The sequence below is a fragment of the Cimex lectularius genome, unplaced genomic scaffold, assembly GCF_000648675.2.
Source record: "Cimex lectularius strain Harlan isolate CLEC.00 unplaced genomic scaffold, Clec_2.1 scaffold32, whole genome shotgun sequence".
NCBI lineage: Eukaryota > Metazoa > Arthropoda > Insecta > Hemiptera > Cimicidae > Cimex > Cimex lectularius.
In genome coordinates this window covers 298560-324934 of record NW_019392689.1, presented here as the reverse complement: position 1 = coordinate 324934, position 26375 = coordinate 298560, and the positions used below count along the sequence as shown (strand labels likewise).

At 34.2% G+C, this 26375-nt stretch overlaps 1 protein-coding gene across 2 annotated transcripts in view; it reads right to left on the bottom strand.

Moving 5' to 3' along the window:
• LOC106665022 (calsyntenin-1) overlaps nt 1-26375 on the bottom strand; it is a 116331-nt gene that overhangs the window by 89297 nt on the left and 659 nt on the right. The window lies entirely within an intron of this gene.

Sequence of the window (26375 nt, the reverse complement as noted above, 5' to 3'; positions counted from 1 at the left end):
ATAGTGTTCAAACATCTTTATGTATTATTTCTATTATTACATAACTAATAGCCCAAAAAGTACTAAGGCATGAATTTAAATTGGAGGAACAGAAAGTTAAAGCTCGAAAAGCTAAGTATGCGAAAGTCCACGATTTGTCAAACGAAATGACAACTCATGATATTTAATCTTTTTTTTTTAATTTTTTGATTTTTAACTTTTTTTAATTTTTCAATCGAATTAGAATTAGAACCATAAAGTGGTCCACGTAAATATCACAAATTTGTCAATAATTAAGAATTCAAAAATTAAAGATCTATCGCACAATGCAAATCTTTCATCTCATTGTAATCCAGTTATAGTATTGAGATTGTAATGAAAAGATTATCTCATTCTATTACTAACAGCGAAGTTTGACTACGGAATTCTGTGAACTTGGAATTTCTTGATGTTCAATGCAAAGATTTGTAGTTTGAAACCCGGACCAACGAGGAGGAAGGAAGAGAATTTAAAAAATAAAATCAAAAAATCGCCCTAAAAATCGATTATACACGGGGGGAAGGCCTGCTTAACCCATAACCTTTAGAGATTTTACGACGACCCAGATTCTCGGGTGAGTAAGATGCGATTACCGAAAACGTCGTGTATTTGCCAAAACGTGCCTCCTCAAGTGAATTTACCCCCCTTCACCCATTTTGACTATATTTTATTATCAGACTATTCCAGACGTTCGACCTCTTCGCCTTAAATGCCATCTGATATGATTTTAAGTGAAAGGCCCAGATCTGGATGAAAGCCAGGTTTAAATTCTTTTTCACGCTTAGGACCGATGGGACAGCCCAGCTACCCTAAGGCTTTCACCTAAAGATATAACAGCGGATGTCGTACTTCCCGTATTTGAGTCAGGACTTGCTTCTTATCTGTTAAAGAAATATCTAATCTCTAAAAATGACGACAGCTTTTCCACGTACCCATAAAGGTAATAAGTACAGCAAACAAATCTAAGGCGGATGTGGTAAGATTTTTGCCCTAATTCGCGTGAAACATGATGGGATTATGTCCGGTGACATACCCACCTTATTTACACAGTATACGAGCATGTACAGCATACTTTACAAGTATTAAAACCAACACTGAATCTTTTAACAAAAAATCTCTAGTTTAGTCAATAAATTATCTCTGTTATATTATTATGGTAAGTAAATATTATAGTTATAACTAATGGGAATCGCAAAATGATATAATTAATTAATAAATAAAACTAACCAGTTTTATAGAGGATATTTTGAGGACCAATCTCCACTCCTGCTTGACAGGTCATGTTTGCTGACTTTTCAAGATCATCTCAAAAGAGTCAGCACTTAAACATTATTAATGATAATTGAGATAAATTAGTTTGAGTATACGCTTTAGAATCGCAATACGGAGGGTGAATATCCAACAATACAAGGCATTAACACGGAAATGTTATAATCAATCCGGGGGAAATGAAATTTCCGTCATTTTGTGAAGTTTGCTACCGAAGAACACCCGAAAATGGGTTACTGAATAAAACGAGGAACTGTTGAGAATTCGGAAAAGATTCACTTAAACAAGTCGAAGCACAAGTTGGAAAACGTGATTCTCTTTAAGAGATCGGATTCCGTCATGAAACTTTTCTGGGTCACAATTTGTCATCGTAATGAAAAAAGGGTTACACGTCGAAAATATGATTTTATATTAATTGTAAACGACTCAACAAGTAGATTTGCACGTCCTGTTGGCATAAGTATATCCACAACAATGCTTAACTTGATATAAAGTATGTACTACTAATTTCGCTGAGTTGTTTAATTTCAACATAAATTTTGACACAAAACACCTGATTATTTTATTGGAGTAAAAAGTAATTTTGGGTGTCGCTGACGAGGGGTCAAACGTTTAACAGCGTTTATATTTCATAATTATGATCATTTATGCGCTACGCCGGTACTTAATCCCAGACCCGCAAGCGTGGCAAATGAGCCGGACGGCCACCAGTGTCCCAACACCTGATTCTTTTATTAATACTTTTTTTACGGAGTTGTTACAACAGCAGAGGTCATATCAACCGTTTTTAGCAGCTAATTTGCAAGAATGTTGGGTTCGAATTCAGGGCTGCTGGATTCGATCTCAGGACCTTTACCTTACAAAGATGAGTCCTTAACCGTTGCGGCTACTGTCGATTAATATTAGTAAAATTAGTTAAGCTTACCTACTTTGCTGAATATATTTAGCAATGATTTACTCGTGAGCATTGGACAAAAAAATTACTTAAAAATATAGATGATAGCAGCCTTAGAGAAATTTTCAAAGTTGCCAATAAATAACGATACGACTGCTCAACAAATAAACATCGAATTAAAACATTTTCTAACAGTCTTTATCAAATCGTTCTATAAATGCAAATGTTCTTTCACTTTGTCCTAAACATTTTAATTGAAATTAAAAGGATTTCTGCCATAGTGAGATTGAGCGACAGCTAATAGATAGATAATGTTTTTATGCATTTCGCTGTTTTTTTGTTTTTTGTTTTTTTTTCGGCCGGCTAACTACTAGTCATTGCCGGCACCTCACGTATATAAGCTTCTCGCATTTTTCTTTGTTTCATTTCAACTTTATCTCTATCTCATTCACTATATCTCTTCTTTTAATTTTGTTTCCTACCGACCAAACAGAGGAGTGTCGTGTTGCTCGTTCCTACCATCCCACACGTTGTTTGTTAAAAATACTTCAATATTTACAGACTCACTAACAAGACCCACACACGCTAAGAAAATGATTACCTAATCTACAGTTGGCAGGGCTCAGAGTACAGGAGCACGACGAGGTCCTGCCCCTACAACTAAATTTAATTAGTCATAATCCTACCGACTTCCTTCCATTCGTGCCAATAAATACATTCATACAGTACGTACAGAATTTCATTCATCCATTAGACTAATTTCCTTTTGACGGGCTTGTGGAGTACTCGATATTCCTCGACATCCACGTCCATTTCGCTGTTATTGTAGTGGTAGTGCCGTGCTGTTTCTTCTTTTATTTCACAAAAACGGCAGAAGGGGTCTGGTAAAATACCCATTACGAAGAGGTGTCTTCTCAATGGGCAATGGCCCGTCAGGATACCTATCAGCCTCCTAATTCCCTTCCTTGAGTTAGAGAATAGCCATTTCGATTTTTTTGGTTTGATCTCCTTCACAAACTCCTTCGATTGCCTATGTTCGGGGGACAGATTCCATTATTTAAGGAATTGTTTCATGCCCCAGCTATTAATACTCTCTTTCGCTGTGCTTGTAGAGTGGGGTAATACCCCCGACAAACGCAGTATTTGAGCCTTCTTTGGCCAGGCTATCCGCCTCTTCATTGCCGTAGTGTCCTTTATGTGCTGGTATCCAAATGAGGATTCTCATACCTAGATGTGATCCTATTGATAAGTTCAACAGTTTCCTCCACCAGCCTAGATGTTGATAACTCTTTTTGTAATGACCTAAGACTGGCCTGACTTCCGGAAAAAAATTTCATATCTTTTCCCTTGATTTTATTATCCATAAGCGTTCTGCAGCAAACATTAATGGCCCATATTTCTACCTGAAAAACGGAGGTGTTATTACCAAGAGGGGAGAAGATGCGGATCCCTAATTTAGGTATATGTATTCCAGCACCTTCCCTTGCCTTTAATAAGTGAACCATCGGTGAAACAGTCTATGTTACGATGGTCATCATTCATGCTGTAGTTATATTCACGCGGAGTAACTACCTGGAAGTATTTTTTCCCTGAAGGGGTCTTAACCTTTTTATCGCTAACGCTTAACCCATTGTTGACTTATTTTCCATGTTCCCTTGTCTGATAGATCTTTTGGCAATTTGGTATGTCCATTGTAGTTATATTAGTAGTTATATTCACGCGGAGTAACTATCTCGAAGTATTTTTTCCCTGAAGGGGTTTTAACCTTTTTATCGCTAACGCTTAGTAGTTGGCGGTTGACCTTACTCAATAATTGTAGGATTTACGAGTAACCTATGTTGTTTCTATTATGGTTCCAACTGCCTTCACTAATTAATCGATAGCAGCTGGTTAGTGCTCTGACCTTAGCCTCTATGTGTAGAGGTGTAATATTGGTTATAATCTCAAGTGCTAGGGTAGGTAGTTGAAAATGCTCCCGTCATCATCAAACAACCTAATCTTTGAAATGACCTTAATTATTTAATATTCCCTTTATTTCCTAGCCCTTTCCACCATACTAGGGCTGCGAATAGAAATCTAGGTAGAATAATTGCGGTATATATCCATTTGGCCACCCAAGGTTTGATACCCCATGTTCTACCAACAATTCTCCTACATTGCACCATAGATAATGTGCCTTTCCTGTATATGTTTTTAATGTGGCTTTTCCAATCAAGTTTCCTGTCAAGCGTCATCCCGAGGAATTAGATTGAATCCCTTAATTTTAATTCGATGCCCCGAAATTTAGGGTTTTTGAAATTACCTAATGTTCTTCTCCTACTAAACATTATCAGTTCCAGTTTAGCTGGAAATTTAAAGACCTTTATCACAACACCACTCAGAAAGCAACCCCATAGCATCCTTCATCAGCAGTGAAAAAGTCAGGGGATCTCTACCCGTGATCATTATGATACCATCATCTGAAAATAATTGGCTGTAGAAGGCTGAATTATTCAGAAGTTCTATTAAACTGTTTACTGTGATTAACCACAGAAGAGGAGATAAGCAGCCTCCCTGTGGACAGCCTCCAAACTTGATATATAAGTCGTAAATAATTTCATTATAAATTATTCTCTTAATAAAGGTTGAAGAGAAAAGTGGAGCGGCAAAAACCAACACCTCAATTTCTGTTTTCTTTTTGTGCGTGTGTGAATGCAGATTGTTCGCATGAAGTCGGCTAACGATCCCAAACGTAATTAAATGTTTTACAACAGAAATTTTGATCAAATTGTCTCGGAGCATCCATTATCGTTATAAATGCCATTTCCCCAGCAAGTATAATTCTAGAAACCACCGAGATAAAAGGCTTTCCATCTGTCTTTGTTTGCCTTGTTAAAAGTTCAAGTTGTTGATTTCATGGAATTCACATTTACATTGTATTTTGAAAGTTTAACCACCCAAAATTATGTACATGTAACATTTTATTAGAGAAATATCCGACGACTCATTCGTATTGTTGAAAGTTAAAATATGTGATTATACATAAACAGCAAAAATAGATAAATATGTGATTGTTAAATGAGATTTCATGTTACTAAACACAAATACAAAAACGTTTTAAAAATATGCAATCTAAAAAGACTCATACGAATAGTCAATACCGACCGTTTTCCTAATTTATGCTCGGAAGTAAGGAAATTACATAAAGGGAGGACAGCGCCAACCAAGATTTCCACTATTGTATAAACAAAACGCATTTGACAAACACAAGCGACGAGAATAATAGGACCAGGGATTATTTGTTTTCATCAAACCGAGAACCAAAAAAAACACCTTCACTAAGTTTTTGTTTAGATTATTAAGAGAACAATACTGTAAACGGTAATCGTATTCCCTTTTCACAATTTATTTTGCCCAAGCAAGATTTTTCTTCCTTTTCTGATGTGACATAAAATATCATAAACAATTCATTAGCCAGTCTGCGAAATTGAGAGAAGATGAAACTCTGGTCCGTTGGCGAAATTCAATTTAAGCTTTGATAAATTGCCAAACCTGTTTTTAGTTACCATTGACGGATGGCTTGTCAAACTTGTTAAACCGTTACAATATTATTTGAAGAATCAATAAGGTTGTAACAGGTATGTGGATTTAGAACCGAAACAATTATTTCGAAATTATTATAAATTCAGTGGAGTTTCTGCTAACGACATTTACCTCCAGCTGTTTAAGTTGTAACTAAATTATAATTAATTACATCGCATTATTTTTTCTAAAAGAGGAACATATTAGATTAAAAACTCCAACAATAATTTCATATGTGTGGTGATTAGTGACCGTTAATCGATATTTATTTAGAAATCGTGAGATGCGGTCTGGTGTGATGTAGGTCCAGGCCCTGAAGATGATCTCAATAAAGATCGAAACGTTGGCACGATAAAGAAAATGTTTTTCTGAAACCTACATCACACCAGACCGCATCTCACGATTTCTCAATAAATAATTTCATAATTTAAATGATGCATTAACGGGAAAAGGTCTTCTTTTTTATATTTGATCATGCCCAACGTGCCTTGGAAAAATTTTTCGCTTACTTTCAGTTATTTCTGCTACACCATCAGGTTATTTTCATGGTCGTTTCTGTACGATGTAAGATAAAATTAAACCATTTTAAAAGTATAAAATGGCTTTCTGAAAAACAATTCAAGAAACTGGAAGTAATTACCATTAAAGGGACCAAGCTCTTCAAACACTTTTTGAATTTTTGTTCCTTCTGTCTATAAGGAAAGCGATAAACCTTTATACAAGCCGTGAGATTATAAATACGATTGTTCCTGGAAAGATATTTAACGAAGGGGTGGAGGCGTACCTTTCCCGAACGTTGCTTTTCTGTGACATATTTTACAGAAAGCGTTTTCCGCCTGTTAACAAGATTTTAATCAAATCACCCAGCTAGGGTGCGGTAGTCGTATAGATCCAAAAGAATAAAATGTACTACAATATTTGGGAGCTTTAATTTTCTTTCAGTTTCATCTGAGATGTACAGTTGGACTGACGAGTATTATTATTTCAACATCGACTTATAAACATTTCTTTCGATTTACGGTTAACGTTCAAGTAAATAGTTTTATCTTGGAAGATGTAAAAAAAATCACATAAATCAAGGAGACAAACCATCGGGGAGTTAATAATCGCCGTAGTTGTCACGATCATCGTGCTGTACCTTTAAGGTATCTTAATCTATCTTAAATATAACGTCGATTTCTTAGAAAGTATCTATTATACTTTACTTTATTTATACAAGGATACAAGGTTTTCTAATGGAAAACAATCAATTGATCAATTATGCTCAACAGGCGGAAGCGGTACTGCCTAGTGTAAATCGTTAATCTAGTTATTTATTCAATCAACCCTAAATTTGAAATCTAAAATGATAAAACGATCTATGTTGATTTATTCCGCAGTTCAACTTCGACGTTTCGGATCTGATCAAAGTAAAATCCACAAATACCTGTGCTGAAAGATTAGTCTATATTCAAGGAAGTATTTTTATTCATTTCCTCTTGAACCTTTAAGGAAGAAGATAAAGTTGAAGTGACGCAGGAGTAATAGTATTAATGAGTCACGCAGATATGAGTTTTATCGCTTCTCGATAAGTTTGCAGGCAATAATTTTGTCGATAAACGCCCCAACTTTGCTAGGAGGGATGGGAAAAAGCTCGAATGCGACTACCCACCAAATGTGTTATGGCTATAAATGTCTCGTTGAATTTCACCCCCCCCCCTCAAACGGAAATACATTTTCATCGGAATACAAATCAAGTATTTCATGTCAATAAAAATGACGTTCCGATTTATCTTCAAGATGTTTCAAATTAAATAACCGTCGAGCATGAATCGGGAAGATATGTTTTCCGCGTTTCATGTCTTTCGGTTTCAGTCAAACACGCTAAAATTCCCCGAGGCTTTAATTTTATATGTCCAATGAGAAACTTGTGTTAGCTATCCAAAAAATCAGTCAGACATTAACATTTTCCTAAAATAACATATCTTACTTTTTTAATATCCATCACATCCCTACCGGCTATGCATAATAATGAAATTGAATTATTTCGATTAATTTTACCTAAAGCTAAAACAAAATAACAACCGTAGAATTACGTTTCTAAAATAACGCATTATCAACGGGATTTATCATCAACAAATATTTAAATACTTATATACCAACCATAAAACAATAAAAGTTAAGCATTTTTAATCATATTTATTTCCTTTATTACGCTAGATGCAGGAAGGTATAACGATGTAACGTATAAGTATGTAACAAGCTTTCATCATCTCCAAAAGCGGCAAAATTTTCTATTTACGACACGCAGTTATACTGGGTCGAGATTTGAAATCGGGCCTCTTGCTAGCATACGCCTTGCACCTGTATCGAACGGAAACCACCTGCCGTCGTCAGGTGGTGTGGGTCAACTTTCAAGTGGTTCCCTTTCTCGCCCGGCAAACACACGCTGCTCCTTATCTGAAAGAATCCCAAAACCCCGCTTTTATGTTACATTTGTTCAAGAATAAGCTATTGAAATGGGCTATTCGCGTACATAGGAAAATAATGGATTTTTACACCATGGATTTTTTTAAAATTGCAAATTCGAACTTGTATTGCTTGCTTAGCAGAAGTGCGGAACGAGTAGTTAATCTTAGGTTATATCATAATCTTACATTTACTGTCGATCCACGTTGACCTGGTTTTTTATTCTCGAAATTAAGCCATATGCGAAAGTCGCACAAAAAATAATTGATAAGAGACAGCATTTACACCGGGCAAAAAACAAGGATAATGCAAACTTTAACCAAAGTGGCTAAAAAAGAACAGACAGAAAATTACTTTCACACCCTTAATGGGTAGGAATGAAAAGTTAGGGAAACTTCACCGGCCTGTGCAAAGAAACGCGGCCTCTTTTGAATCTGTTTTACAGGTATGGAAGATCCATTAACATAGATATTAGATGGTGGTGAATTACATTTGGCGTCAGTGAGCTATTAACCATTAGGTATGATAATTTCAACTTGCCCGTATTGAAAAGGGGCCGGGAATTGCCCTCTCTTGTAAACTTCGTACTCCGTCGACTTTTCTTTATTATTGGTTTAATTTGGTAGAAATGTTAAACAAAACCCCTTGGTTTCCGGCTCTAGAATTTAGGTAACTAATGATCCTTTTAGCTCGAAGCCCTTCCCGTCCTATCTCCTTTTCCACTACGACTGACTTTCTTTTAAGGGTAACTTGGGAAAATCAGACTGATCTGCATAAACACTTGAACAAAAACGGCCCCCTATCTCTGGATTTCATTAGTCTTAACTTATAAAATACGCCCCCCCCCCCCAAGACTTGAAACGCGTTTGTCGTAAGACAACAACTATTACCTACGTAAATGAATGCTTTATAATTATCAGTATGAGCGGCAGTATTATTAATATGAATCGCTTTTATAAATATATTGATGCTGCCCAAAATCATTTCAAAACCTATAAAGTCTGTCGTAATTCTCGATGTCAGTATAAACTGGAAGCACCAAGTGTAGAGACCTTGGGCCGTAACGCCTTTGAAATCAGACCTGCAAAGAATATGGGCGGTCCGGAGACGATCATTTTATACACTGTCAACAGTTCATCGGCACGCAGACAGGCCAGCGTAAAATTCCAATTAGCTACGCTTTTAATTTTTGCTTTTACATAGAAGGTCATTACCAACGTCACCGCATGGCAAGGGTTTCCCGAATATGGACATGCCAACTCGACTACACTGTCAAGCTGCAAACAGGCTAAATGATTGTGCCACTATAATTCTTGGTTTTCTTTAATTGTACAAAACGTCGTTTCATTTTGGACTGAATACCCTCATCGCAGTTAATATAGAACTTTAATTCTCAGCGGGCATTTTGAAAAGTTATTATTACTGTTATTACTAATACAGCATAAACAAGCCACGGTAGAATACGGAATAAAAAATTGAAGAATTTTTTAAATTATTTATTATCATGGTACGTAGGCCGCTTTTGTAATCAATCACCTCATTCATGGGAGGGCAGCAATTAGCACTTGCCCTGGCCTAAATTCGAGGTAAAAATGGGACTCTTATATGTATCTGTAAATGTTTACATTTATGTTGTTGTTTTTTCTTCGAGAGTTGGCTGAATTCGAGAAAAAACGTTTATGAAAACATGCAACATCATAAAAAACAATTTTATTCATAAATATAATATTGTATTTACGAATAAATATAAAACAATTACATATATCATGTGAAAGTTCTCTTAAAATACAAAATCGCCATTAAAATTATATTTCTCTAGATGTGTATAAAATTATCGCTCCAAAATGATTGACGGCTACATTTATTAGCGCAGGTTTTATTGGAGTTGGTAATCGTAATAAACTACGAAATCATTTATTTTATTATCCCTTAAAACTTTTTCGCATTCAATTATTGTTTTCTTGGGGAGAAACGATTCGAATGAAGTTCTATTTTTTTACTTTATAATAATGAGAACTATCATTTGCAGACTTCATACCCAACAAAGAATACGTGATTTATTTAAATCAATTTTGAATGAAAATCAGACATCATTTATTATCTAATTTGTATCATTATTTTGTTGTTGTAATTTAAGGTCCTTTAGTTTTAATACCCTTATTTTGACGGTTATTCTTGTAAGTTTGTGGAATTTAGACATTTTCCGTTTTCTCTCGTTCAAGTCGTCAAAAGAACATAAGTGGTGAACCGAAGGTGCTAGGTCTGGGCAGTTGTTGGACGAGGGTAGAAATCCAATTAGAGTCCATTAATATGTGAGATGGTGTGGAATGTAATGATTATGTAGCTTTGCGTTGTCGTGTTACGTAACATTTTTGAGTTTACCAACATTAGGAATCTATCCGTCCGGGCTTTATCGATTTTGATATCTTCTCCTGACCATCAGGAACGCTCAAAATTATTGTCTCCTGCAAAACTTGACCAAAAACACGACAGAACCTTTATCGCTTTGATCGTTGACAGTGTTAGTTTGGTTCAAATAGATAGATCAACTTTTTCCAATGCAATGAAAATTGATTAGATAAAACGAAAATCGGCGAGATTTTCAGGAGAATTTTATTAAAACTTCAACACAACGCGCGGACGGCCAGGTGAGGCGATAATCCGTTCAGCTGCTAAGCAGGGTTCTGCAGCAAATTTGGAATCTGTGTCATGGCCTCTTACAAAAATATAGCCAATCCGGAAACGTTCTATTAACGAGTAGATTGCTATAATTGTGAAAGTGTTTTGACTGAATGCTCAAGAATATGATAAAAAGGCTAAATAAAATCCGTTATGGGATGACTTTTTCACAAATGCATAAAAAATTCAATTTTCGTAGTTTATATTCCTCGGTCCAAGATTAATTAATTCGAGCACAAGAGGAAACCCTTTATAAAAGACAATTGCGCAAAGGTATGAATCTAAAAAGAAAAAAAGCCTCGAATTCTTAAATTGTTAATTAAATACTCGATCAGTGAATGATTTTCCGGTATTTTTCCTTTTTCTTTTCATTATAACGATTATAATTTTTTTAAACCCACTTATTTATTTACAACTGAGCTTTAACTATATAATAAGCGAAAATGTTGAAATTATTCGTATACTGTGAGAAAGTGCACACAAGGTTGTATGCGTACACGGGGCGTGAAGGCATGAAGGGCGTCCATCCAGTAAGTTCACCAACAGGGTGGAGATCTCTTGGCAAATATCCTTTGCCAATGTCGGGCAATAAGTCTACATCGCTTCATTCTCGGATGAGGAATGGCGGTAATGTAGTGGATGACCATTCGCCGATTAAGAGGTCTGAATGATCGGGAAATTAAAAAAAAAAATTGTAACGGAATTGGGCAAAGTCGGATAAGTTTGGATCACTTGTCAATAAGTCTTTTTATCAGTCTGACTCTTGTATTTTAATTTTTACGTTTGAGCCTCGTAGGGATTCCACTAAGCCATCTGTCGAGATACACTCCAAGGTAGCATATATGGTTCGTAACGGGAAAGAGAAGAATATAACGGATTTTTTTTTTTTTTTTTTTTTGTGAAAACGAGGTATTTAGATTTAGTTTCATTAACGTTGAAATTAATTATCAACCAAAATCCAGTGGCGGAGTGTATCAACTGTACATAAGTGTAAATTATGTGAAGCTGTAATGGGTCGTTTATCGGTGGTGACTGGTGAGTATTGATGAACTGTGTACTGACCATGGCAAACATTAACCATTATAATAAAATAAATTTTATTAAAACTCATGAATTCTCGATCCCTTTGATTTGATTTACATTAAAATAAGTAAAGTTGCAGTTAATGTAACGATAGAACTACATATAATTTGAAACAAACGACAAAATACGAGTGCCTGGTCTTTGTCTTTGAGTATATTATTTTTTGTTCGATCAAACCAATTGCTTTATTTTAAAATATAGATTAACACATTTAATAATTGAGTAATAAAATACACATCTTTAATCGTAGTTATTTGGGACAAAATGAAATCAAACGGATTTTATGGAATGAAGTAGTCACTGACCCTTCGGGGGCGGCGACAAATCAATAAAATTACTCTAAATCGCGTTCCAGAAAAACAATTCGTTGCTACCTCATACTGCGTCCCTCTGGAAGAAATTACACCGGTCTGTTTACTAATAACATAAAAGAAATAAGCTTGCTTTGGTATAAAACAAGTGGCGAAGAAAATACCGTGTAGAAGTAATGTGTAATAAAAACCTCTTATTAGTATTATTTCTGACAAATGTCTACTAATATAAGTTTGTGTGTGCGTATTTTTGTGCTCGGGGGACTTTATAATAGACCAATAAGGTTTCAATGAAATATTTTCTTTGATATTTATTTATGTATCTTTTCTCCGTGAATTTTCAATTTTCTGCACTGATTGTGTAACCTTTCAAAATAATACAAGGGCGGGCAAAGTCGGTTTAGTAAAACTTTATAATGAATGACTGAAATGGTAAACGGGATTTCACCTTCCTTTGAAACTGCTTCACCAGCTCTCCGGCAGAGGAATTTCCTCATTGAAGCAAAATATGCGAATTGAAAAATACGCCCTGACCGAAAGGTGGTGAGGTTTTAGATTGTTTAATGAATGAAAAAAGGCCATTTATCAGAAAAGATTCGAATGTTTTCATGGCAAAAGCACCCCCTTTGTAATTATCTTTCAACACTTTTCCTCTTCGCCTTCCTACTTTTATTATCTAATTTCCATCTCATTTTGAGATGGGGAGTCGATGGAAATCGTTTTCGCCTATTTTAGATCAATACTAAGGCTCCCTAAAACAACAATCTGTTTCAACATTTACCCAAGTTTAACATTTAATCAACAACGTTCACAATATAGATCTATCAGCAAGTGCGCCAATGAGCGGTTGTCTGGAGTTGAACTTCGTTATCCCCAATCCCATCAGTAAAATTGGATTACCGATCAATTGGGGAGGTCATCCCTCCCAGTGGACCTGGCAATGAATGCTTCGCTGAAACAGTATTTGCAACGGATAATTCTTTCGGATGAAAATTGATAGTCACCGACGGTGAACGAAAGCCGGGAATACTATTCTATACCTCAAGAATACAACACTGTTTGAAATACAAAGAAGAATATAACTGAAAAAATTAATTACAATTTTTGGCAAACTGAAGAGAAGAAAGGGTATAAATATTTCTAGGATACGATATGGTTATTTCAGTTGGTTGGGAGGACAGATTTGTTGCGGGTAGGGTGTGTCGTCTGTAGTGCCATTTTTCTCAAACACGCATTCCCTCTATTTATCGCTCTCTCTCCCTCCGACAATAATATTCCTTCGCCGCGGATATATCAACTGTTCATGAATATACATCACGAGAATTATACTTTAAATTTAAAAAGAAGAAAAATGTTACTTGAAAAATAAATAGCAACATTCGTCCATAATTCACTAAAATTTTAAATTCTTTGTAAAATACTCTGTAATATTCATACTAGTGGATATTATGACCAAAAATGACGAATGATGAGCGTAGATGATTGTGATATTCAAATAAAGATTAATATATTAATGTGAAGGTAAATCATTTTTCAATATTTAATTTTAAATGCCATGAAATACCATGATATATATAAATCAATCCTTTCATTTAACCTGATATCCTTAAGTTTAAGCTTGTACTTGATGGCAGAGAGTTGTGTTCACAGCCACAAAAAATAAATTATACAAAATATTTTAACAAAATAAAATAAAAATAGAACCTTCTAAAACAATATAAATATAAAATGCAAACTATACATTTCTATAAGTAATAGACATTTTTTTTTAGAAATAAAGTTTTTAAATTTCAGAAATAATTAATTCTTGTTTTATGATTATATAAAAATCTAAGGGCAAAATTTAACGAAAAATAATAATAAATCGAGGCATTAATCTATAATATTTTAGGAAAAGAAATACATATTCAAAATGTGTTGTTTTTTTCTTGTAACAAACATTGAAGGTGGTTTAAAAGGTATTATATTGTGTTTAAAACAATATAAACAAGAAAATTTAATGATCTGCTGATTAAAATTCATAACCTTAAATTTTCGTATACAAAAGTTTAATGCTAAATCTGTAATTTATCTTTAAAATTATTTTAATAACTGTATTCTATATGACCATAAGTGGTTTAAGATAACAGTTAGTTGTTCAACCACTAGGTTTATAATTCAATAAATCAAAATAGATAGTTCCTGAGCGAAATAAACTGATTTCAATTGATTATTGACATGAAATATCTCAAAACTCAAAATTTATGAAAAAGTGTGATATTTATGAAGTTATGTATGATACGATAATAATCCGTATGGACGATTTTTTGAGGCAATACTGTAAAGCAGCTGGAAATTCTACATATTCTGTCCCTACGACTGAGAATACACCGTAACCTTTGAAGTCATTGACTGACCAGGTGGTGTTTTTTGTCGAAGGGCCAGGCATGAACGTCAGGAAAAGGGTCTTTCGAGCGATGTGAACCGGCGAAAATATGCGGACCCAGATAACCAAGCAGGTCCAGTTTTTGAGTGGTCGATCCGGAATTCACTGTGTTCCGAACAATCTCATCGCCTCGCATGTTTCGCTTTTAAGATTTAAGTTCAGAACTAAAATAACTTATTACATGAACGGAACAAACCAGAAAATCTGTAAATCGATCTGATGCCTCACTAATTTACTGAATTAATGGAAATATTATGTGGAAACACATGCATCTTAAATAAAGTATCCGTAGCGACTTACAGTACGTTGAATGAATATTTATGCCTAAGTGCTAGAATTGTGTAGTTTTTTAAATTAGAGTATTATGAACATATTATGCAAATGAACTACAAAAATAAAACATTAAACATCATATTTTAGCAATTTTAAGGGCTTATTTTCCGCTAATACCGGGTGTTCTTCAGTCAAAAACTGTAAGATTACTGGCAATCATTGCTTTCTCAACGTCAGTAGAATTCTTCACTAAGACTCACTGAGCAGCATGCAAATCTGCATAAGTAAAACCATTACGAAACAATTCCAGCCAAATTGTTTTCTCAACACAATTTAAAATTATTCACAAACTTAACGCTTGTTGACTAATATTGTGTACGCATCATATCGGGTTGTCCGGAAAATAATGCAGGATTTTAAGTTTTCATTAAAAAAAATCTATATAAAATATTCTGTTTACGTTTACAGGATTACTCATTTGTATGAATGTCAACACTTATTAATCCTCTTCCAAATGATATTGTTTGTTTACCTCTGTAGCATTCCGCTACTTGGAAATAATTCAGTCATCCTTATAATGTCAAAGCGAGAATTTCGTACGATTTTCTTTTACGAGTTTAAACTCGGCCGAAGCGGAGCCCAAACGGCTAGAAACATTAACCAAGTCTGGGGCGAGGGTTGTGTTAATGAGTGCACTGTGCAAAGGTGGTTTAAAAAATTTCGGGAGGGAGATTTCAGCCTTGAAGATGAAGAAGGTCGTGGAAGGCCTTCCTCTCTTAATGATGATGTTCTGCGATCAGTGGTGGAAGAAAACCCCAAAACAACTGTTCGAGAACTTGCAGAGCAACTCAAAGTCAGTAAAACGACCGTCGCTGACCACCTCAAGGCGATTGGAAAAGTGAAAAAACTCGAAAATTGGGTTCCACACTCATTAAACGATCGCCAAAAAAATCAGCGCTTTGATGTTTGTGCATCACTTCTAACACTAGACGTTCTGGACAGTGGCTCGACAAAGGAGAAGCTCCAATACATTTTCCAAAGCCCCCAACTCATCAAAAAAAGGTAATGGTTACGGTATGGTGGGCTTCATTTGGTTTAATACACTACAGCTTCTTAAATCCTGGCGAAACCATCAATGCTGAATCATACTGTAACCAAATTAATACCATGCATCAGAAATTGGCAGTAATGAAGCCCTCTTTGGTCAATCGGAAAGGGCCCATTTTGTTGCATGACAACGCTCGACCACATGTGTCACGTGTAACGTCACAAAAATTATTGGAGCTTGGCTATGAAACTTTGCCTCACCCACCCTACTCTCCGGACCTCTCGCCTACTGACTACCATTTTTTTAGACACCTGGACCACTACTTACAACACATAATATTCAAAAATCAAACGGAACTGGAAAATGCATTTATTGACTTTATCAATTCTAAAAATTCTGAATTCTACTCAGACGGAATTAATAAGTTACCAACACGTTGGGAGAAATGTATTGAGAGTATGGGAAATTTTTTGATTAAAGAACATTGCTTTAAAGTAACTAGTTTCTTTTTTTTTGTTTAATACCAAAATCCTGCATTATTTTCCGGACAACCCAATAGTTCTCAAAAGATCTATGATGGCCGGCCATTTAAAAATAAATAAATAAAATAGAAAATTGGTTGGTTTGATATACACCTCGAGGTGCTTTGATACAGCGAACACACTATCAAAGCACCTCGAGGTGTATACTGTAAGCGTTCGAGCCCAAAGAAGAGACTGAATAGAAGGAAAAGCAGTTTTTCATATTTTTTTCATTACGGAATGAGAACCCTCTTAATAACTGATATTAAAATTTCTTCGACACTAAAAATCCAAAGAATTTCTAAAGATTGTCTTCTACACAGGGAAAAAGGGGCCATTCTTACAATCTTAAGGGTCTTCCATCAAGATACTGGAGGTTACTCAAGAAGGCATCGATCAGGTCACCATAGTGTCATATCACAGAGAGATGATGGTTTTATTGTTTCGAACGTCCTCCGTAATCGGCATTCCACCGTTGTTGATATCACCCAACGACTTCAACAAGTTACAAATGTCAGTTTACACACTGTAAGGCGAAGACTTTCAGAGGCTGGATTACGTGCGAGAAGGCCTGCCTCTGGTCCAGACGTTCTGACAAGACGCAGATCATCTAAGTTAAGTTTCGCAAGAATTGGTCTGAGCAAGATTGGACTAAACTCTTGTTTTCTGATGAGTCAAGGTTTTGTTTGAGGTCTTCTGACGGCCGAGAGAGGGTTAGAAGAACAGTAGAGATCCAATCAACAGTCCGGAAAAGCTAGGCAGGTGACGGTGTTATGGTTTGGGCAGGCATTTCAAATGTATATCACGCAATGTAATTTTGTGTTAACAATTTATTTTTGGTGTAAAACGTATACGCATCACGACACACAAGAATGGCACAATTACGCAGAAAACAAACACTTTGAGTGATTAGAAATACTTTGATTGAGTCTAAAATTTCTATCCTTGCATAAATTCATTTTTTCCTCATCCTACATGTATTTGTTAAATTTAAACAGTGTTTGTAAATCCCAGGACCTGAAGATGATCTCAATAAAGATCGAAACGCTGGCATGATAAAGAAAATGTTTTTTTGAAACCTACGTCACACCAGACCGCATCACGATTTCCGAATAATCATCGACTAACGGTCACTAATCACCACACAAATCAATTTATGTTTTAACTATACTTAATCAAAATTGTTATTATTTGTTTGGACCAAATTGTTTGACCAGAAATATTTCAAGGGAATAATATTTTTACAATACCAAGGGTGTCAAATCCCATCCCTCTGACCGTTTGAAAATTGTAAAAACACATTTATTCGAAGAAACAGGTAAAATGTTCGCCGCTAATAAAAGAATAGCAGGTAACAACGGCTTCTGCTCAAAATGAGGTTCACAGTTGTAAAAGTGTTATTCATTCAAAAGAACTACCTAGGCGAACAGGTTACAACCTCAACAATCATATAAACAGTCCACAGCCTCGAAAAATGCATGCATCGATCTTCTCTAGAGCAGGGAAGTTTGTGCAATACATACATAAACAAAACTTGCTTTATTCACCACTTAAAATATAGAAAGAAAAGAAAATAACATGAATTAAACTAAATTTTCTTTTACAATTAAGAAGAAAAGTAATTCCTGTCATACAGAAGGGCTTAACGTCCAACAACATTGGGTGTCGCGGACGAGGAGTCAAATCACTTTACACTTTGTTTTATATTATTCGCTATTAAAATTCCATGTGCTATACCGGGGTTCAAACCCAAAACTACCCAGCAAATATGTTCGGACACCCTAACCACAAGGTCAAATTCAAATCAAGTTCCTGTCAAATGTTATCCATCCATGATATCTAAAGTGTTGCCTCTTTGTACACACAAAAATAAAAGCAGTCGAAAAAGTCGGGTAAACCCCTGGAGGCTGAATACACCGTACACAGGCTTTTGGTATTCTTCAAATGACTTCTCTGCTTACAAATGAAAATAAACAAACCAGAGTAAATTCCAACCTTTCGAGGGGCCTGCTGCTCAACCACGTGCAAACTTTGCTCGAGATAAATTAATCCCGGGTTTTATTACACTGATGTAATTAAGGACATGAGAGATCCTTTTTTGTTCGCTCTGTCGTCGTTAAAGTTCAAACTTTTACTCTTTGACAACCGATCGCTTTACTCACAAGTAATCGAATTTCATCTCAAGATTTATTATCTTTTCTTTAATGTATTATGTTTATTAAACAAAAGTTTGCCAACAGAATGTGTCCGTACCAGTAAAATTTTTTTTTAAACTGCATTTTATACATTATACAATACATACAATCATGTATAAACAGCTAACTTTTGTATAAATGTGTTTTTATGTAAAATAATTAAACTCTCGTATAAGGTAAAATAACGTGAAATAGAAAGATTTATGTAGAATTTCATTCTGACAAAACCATTTCGAATAATTCATATTGAAAACTAGATACGTCTCTTTTTGCCATAATGAGCCCAGTAAATAATTGCATGTTACAATATCGCTCCGTTGGATTGGAAAAAAAATATACATTTCAATTGATAACTGAATACAGTGCAGAATTTATACAAGCCCATATAAAACGAACGGCCCTGGCGTCCCAATTATTTCCCTTAAATTATTCCTACCTAGTTGCTTCGGTGCCGTTTATAACTTAATTGCAGTTTTGTGCTTGTTCCCTTGCCGACACAAGTATTTGCTATTTGACAGTATAAATTTCAGATTTCGTTTAATATTTAAAACGCTTTGATAAATCCAATAAGGACCCACGTTTAAAATAAAATCGATTGTTTGGTATAAAAAAACGATTTGTTTAGGATTTATTTTTCTCCTTTCCACCACCCTGCCATACATGGATGGAAACCTTATCACGGCAGAGAAAGTTTTCTTTAGACTGAATGTCAAAATTTTGTTCTGAGATTCTTATAGGATCGTTGAATCCTTCCAAAAAGTTTCTAATGGAGAAGAAGGTTGGCCAAATTGAAGGGAATAAAACCAGCATTAAATTTGTATTTTTGCAGTAATAAATTTGGTGTTTTTATTTTTGTGGAAAAAAAAAAAGAAAAAAGAATTCAAATTTCGAATTAACGTTACAAATTGTTTATTAACTCTAATTAGACTCGGAATTTCATTTCATACTAATAAGGGTTTTCCATTACAAATTTACCTAATAACACTTAGCAAATCGTTAAAAAGTGAAATGCTACTTTTGACGTAAGGTAAAATGAAAATTTTTAATCTAATTATCATTTTTAATTATTTGCACTTTTTATCAAAGGTCTTTGTTGAGAAGAAAAAGTACATGTCACCGGACTAGCTCATAGGTCGTGGGTTCAAATCCCGCTCGTGACGATAAATTTTTCATCTCAACCAAAACCTTAGAAAAAAAGTACAATTAATTAAAAACAATTAATACGATCAATTATGTCCACAAAACATATACTAATTATCATTAACAAACTAACATCAACACATCATTCCTGATGTCTACATTCGCCATCTTTAAAACACAACGACAGTACGCGGACCAAGTTGTTCAAGGATGACCAAAAACGACGAGCCAATGTTCAAAAACCGACATATTTTGCCCGTTCGTATGTCAATTGTTGGGACACGTATCACATATCATTGTTATTCGTTGTTATTCATGTTTTAATGAAACACCTATACTTCTCCATTCTTGTGGCTGCCTATGAACTAAAATCTAAAACTAAAAAGTGTTGTTTCATATTCGATAAAAGGCATAACATATGAATTAGTTGAGACGGTCGTTAGCACAATGAGTGATTGTCAGTATATCCATGTCGTATGTGGGTGATGAACGTGCATTGGACTTTGCGATCTAACAAACAAACCAACGAGGATATGTAGATCCAACTACAAAACTACAACTACGGTCAAACTATAATGATTAATTAACTAGACCCAACTATTTCGATTCCTCGGAAAGACTCTTTTATTAATTAGACTAGATTCATTATCCTTTAAATTAACATTGCAAAAATGTTAAATCTTATACATATATTTGTAACGTTTTCACTTTTTGAATTATCTTTGAAATAGAACTTAAACTCCAGCGGTGTCATATACCAGATTTGTTTTTATGCGGAATTGGCTGAATTTGTACTATGTATTTATGGTTATTAAACAGCCGTCCATTATTTTACATATTCCAATTCCTGTATTATTAATATTTATTCAATTAATTAAGGTTTTTAGTTGAGATAAAAAAAGTCAGTGTCACGATCGAGATTCGAACCTACCACTTGAGCTATTGTGACTTCATGAGTTTGAGAAGTCACGAGTAGCGGCGTATCAAGCCGAAGGTCGTGGGTTCGAATCCCTATCGTGTCATTGACTTTTTTATCTCAACTAAAAACCTTAATTAATTGAATGACATTAATGGGTCAAGCAGACCACGAAAACTAGGAAATTAATATTTATGTTTTAAATGTCCATTCCTGAACATATATATAATTATTCAAAATTGCTTATAACATTCGTTGGTAGCTTGTTGATGAATACGGAACAATACTTGTTTGACAACTCGCAGACCAATTAGCAAAACTTCACAATAGTTCAAAATGTTTATTTGGGCATCTTCAGACTTTAATAACTTGGGAAAACAGGTTCTGTGATAACATCAACAGTGAAGTCCTATTATTAGTTTAACCCTATCTTGAAATAACAATTTTAAAACAGCACACGGTTTAACTTTGCATTGTTTGGGAAAGCGTTTTGCATTGATATGTCTATGTTTTCACCCTACGTTAAAGAAATTTTGTATGCTTTTTTCCTATATTTATTAATACTTTGTCGGAATACGGGCTGGAAAGAAGTGTGTAAAACTTTTATTAAATAATTAGTATGGTAAAATTATTGTTTTCATTAAAGCAAAACAGACTTTACACCCAGTGAATAATCATTTTAATTATCAATTAGGTATAAAGCGTTAAAAAAACTTCAGCAATTGAGGACTTTATTTGTCCAAAAAATACATTAACACAAATATTAAGTTACTCTGTATTTGTGTTTTTTTTTTTTTTTTTTTTTTTTTTTGCTCCATATACCTCTAAAGAAAATATTATCACCCAAATTCAACTTGCTGGCAGGCTGATACAAGAAGTCTGCCTAAGACTTCTGATAAATAAGTCTATTTAATCGAACCTTACATTTTTGACTGGTTTGATTTTCAGTTTATTACAACACATTTTGGTTTTCAGTATGAAAAGTACCAACGACATTCCTTCCGTCCTATTCATATTCACCTGCCATTTACTGGATTTGTTTAAATGTTAAATCGTTTATAAGTTCTTTTACTTTTAAAACATTGCTAATTTTGACACTGTAAAAAAATAAAATAATAAAAACAATTCCTAACACTTTCTTTCAGGGAGTATTATGTTAATTAACATTATCGATGTGTGTACATGCAACGGTTCTAAACAACTAACTTAATGTTTAAATCCTGCTACACTTCTTATTTGTAAAACAAAAAATGTAAACAACTTAGCTTTATTGTAAGCTTACATAGATACTATGAAACTTTACTGGTTTTTTTTAACTTTTTTTTAGTTTAGCTGTTAATTTATACTGCCATGACCATATCGCTTTATTATGCGAAAATACAAACACGATTATACAACTTATAAATGGAGAATATGCAATATCTGGCGACATGTAAATGCAGCAGTTGTCAGCCTACTTGTGCTTTGGGTTACATCTTGTTCATATTTTGAAATTTCAGAAACAAATTAATAATTTTGTTTTTAATAGTAGGATTATATTTATTATTTTAATGGTTCATAACCAAAGTAGCAAAATGAATATACACAAATTTTCTAACTTTTTATTTATTCTCTACAGATTTCGGCTTCGCATTTGAATACCCCTTTACTATTACTTTTTTTTTACTGGGGCTAGGCGACATCTAGGCCATTTCAGCCCCCAACTAAGTCTATATTCTTTTTACCCTTTCAAACACTACATTCATACAAATAAATACATTCATAGTTTGGTCGGTGGAGTGCTTGATATTCCTCCACCGACCTATACTTAAACTAATCTAGATTGGGGTCGATGGAGTACGCTTACGCTCTCAAAGTTCGAGGGGCGATGATGACGTTTTATTTCATCCTCACCCCTCGCCATTCACGCTAATAAATACATGCACTCAGACAAAACATATAGACACAACACATAAAACATACTATATACAGTAAAAATAAACCAATTTCCCCTAAAAAGCGGAACAGGGGACTCTGAAACTCGCTACCGTGTTCGAGAACTCTTCTAAAGACCGGCGGCATGCCTACACGCTCTCTGTATGGAGCCAAGGCATGATTCGCCTGTATTATGTGGGACACATCGAACCACCTTTCTCTACATAAGGTACTATTACTATTATTACTTTTCTATTATTGGTCCGTTTTGAAAAAGTGCTTCAAGCAACGTTGGAATTTTGGATAATATTTTTTTCAATTATTTGTATGTAAGACGGGGTTTGGTCTAGAGCCAAGCCATAAAAAATTAATAAATAATTAAACATTATTAAAAAATAATTTAAAACAAACAATTAACTTAATATGCATCTAAAATCTCTGAAATTTCAATGTTGGGACGTTAATATAGATATACAACCTAATATACAAATATATAGAAAATATTTTTTAAAAATATGTTTGTCTTAATTTCGACATGTGTTGAGCACATGTTGAAAAAAAAAGAGCATGAAAAGAGCAATAAACCATTGAAGAGGACTTCAAATGACAAGTTGAAACCGGAAGTGAATACACAAAAAAAGAAAAACTTCCCTTTGTATATTAATTGCTAATAAACCATTAAATAATAATTAAACAATTAACTTTTAGCAATTTATGTCTAATAAACAGACCTTTAATTATTAAAAATTTTAATTTATTTCTATTCATTTTTTTTATATAATGTTTGTATAAAAATAAATAAAATCAACGAAACAAAATTATTGATTACTAGAAAAGACGTTAACAATTAACAGAGTGAAGTTTTTATCAAAATTATTAAATGATAAGAAAATATGCAGTTGAGGAAATTTATTGGCCATGTTTAGTCGAATACCGTTGGATCTAATGAATCTCTACAAAAAAAAAATTTGAATTCACTGAAATATTAGCATAGTTCACAATGTTTCTTTAATGAGAAAAAGCATTACGATCATATTGAGAATTTGAACTTTTAAATTTTAGAACCGGCAAACTACATTGGTCATGCCAGCCCTCTCTCTTCCTTAGCTTTACATGTTTATCTTTCTCGTGTTCTAATCCTGCTAATTTCTTTTTCTGTTTATCCAGCAGAGGTACGATATTTTATGATACGACTGTAACTACTCTGTCTTTTCATTGTCCTATTGCTAGCCTCTCTGTACCTCGGAGCCTCGTCAATTGTGGATAAAATAAGATAGATAAATAACAAACACAAAAACACAGAAAAACAGGAACAAGATAAAAACATGGTAGTCTGGTTAGCCTTCGCACTACCCAAGAATATCCGATATTCCTCGGGTAATTGGAGATGAACCTCTCTATTCACGCTAATAAATTACAAATAAACAGCATATCATTCACACTACCCAGAGTACTCGATATTCCTCGGGGCAATATTACTGTTATTTTATTACTAGTATTATTACCGTTGATAATCCTTATGGTCAGGTAACTTGATATACTTACCACGTCTGATGGAAAAGACCTTATTGCTCTCAGATTTGGTTTATCAACATTATCTCGTATATAAAGCCTTTACGAACGTTACCTATATGGCCATTAAAATCGTTATTTTAATTACTGGGTAGTTTTGAACGCAAAATATGTTCTTTTACCCTTTATTTATGTGTTAATTTGTTATATGTATATCTCAATTCTCAGAACGTGCGGTATGAACGACGTTCCTCCCATTGTATTTATTTTACCCGCCGCCCTTTACAGTTTGTTATATTACATGTAAGCAAAATCAACAAATTTCTAATAACTTGTGCCATGACGTTTCAATCCTATTACGTTATTATACTGCAAACATTCAATAATTAACAACTATTTTATGTGGAAAGAAATATAGTGTAAATCATAAATTTGTCAAAAGGAACAGAGAAGAAAGGCGCTAGAAGGACAGTATCGTAACATAAACTGCTCAAAAATGAATAGGAATATTTGTATTTTTTTTTCCTTTTTAGTTTTAATTAAATTAACAGAATATTCTTGCTAGTTGGATAAAACAAAATATAAAATACAAACCAAAAACAAAGAAAAGTTAATCCTCGTTTTTAATAACGGATTTACTGAAGAATAGTTTACATGAAGATTACCATTTTGTATTGAGATCATCTTCAGGGCTCAAAGTGTGTTTTTTTGTGTAGATGTGCCATTGCTCTGTGTCGTAGGCACTCTCAACACGACAGACAGCAATGACACATCTACACAAAAACACACACACATAGCATTCTCGATGGAGTTATCCAAAAAACTAAATCTTATTTTCATTTTCAAAAAATTCCAACGATAATTCAAGAACTCGATCTCTTAATTAACCAAGTCGGGGAACTTGAATTGTCCTAAAGGGGAGAAGGAAGAAACACTTCTAAGACAAATGAAGACCTAACAAACCGGGAAAAATACGATAAACAAAATTTTAATTCACAAAATAAAATTTATAACGGTGAAAACACTTATACACACTTATAGCGTACAACCGAGATAATGTTCAAAAAAATCATATCATAATTACAAAAGAAATAAAATTTACAAAGATAGGAGATATAACAACCGAAATAATTTGTTGAAGTGGTGAAGAGCGGTCAAGAATGAGGTAGTTTAGAAAAAACCTTTTTCATTTTTTTACCGACATTCCGACCTTTATTCGGATCATCTTCAGACCCTGGGTAAATTACAAAACATATGCTGATTACAAAAACTACAATTTAAATTGTAAATATAAAATATAATGTAAAAATAAGTTGTATTTTTTCCAATCAACATGTTTTGTAATTCACCCAGGCACTGAAGATGGCCCGAAAAAGGTCGAAACGCCCGGAAAAAATTAAAAGGGTGTTTTTCTAAACTACCTCATTCTTGACCGCTCCTCACGACTTCAACAAATTATGAAACAAGAGGTCACTAAGAAACACACATTTCTAATCGAAATAATTATAATACCCAGAATACCGCGAAAATAACAGTACGAATAACAGAAGTAACGAAAATAATAACCAGGAGAAGGGAAACATCTCTCAGGAGTGGGGAAACTTTAAAAGGAATAAAAAAATTAATTATCCTCTACCCCATGTGAACTTCAAGTCCCAAAACCCATTCCTACAACCCCCTCTGTATTTCTATTCAGTCTTTATAATTATTTTTGTGTTGTATTCAATTTATTTTATTTTCTGAAATGGATGTGAACTGATGGCTATACATGGATAGTATCGGATTTGTGAGTTGGGCATATGCAGAAGTTGTCGACTTGGGAATTTCTGATTACTCGGAGAAAGTGGTCGAATTAGTCGGAACAAAACTCGTTTGGTTCTAAATTAAAAAAAGGTCTAATCTCAAAATAATATTATTGGGGTTATGGACATTTGGAGTGCACTGTTCCGGTCAGTCTTGTTTTTTCTTCCCATTACCTTTTGTCGATATGTTTAAATTTGAATGGACGTTCTCTGTTTTTGACGGAGTGCATATAAGTCGCGACTTTCTGATAACTTGTGCGGAGGAGTGTGATAAGAAGAGTGGGCACGGAAAAAAACAACAACAGTTTTTTTTCCGTTTGACAGAACAAATACAAAGAAGTCGGAAATAAAAGATATCATTTTAA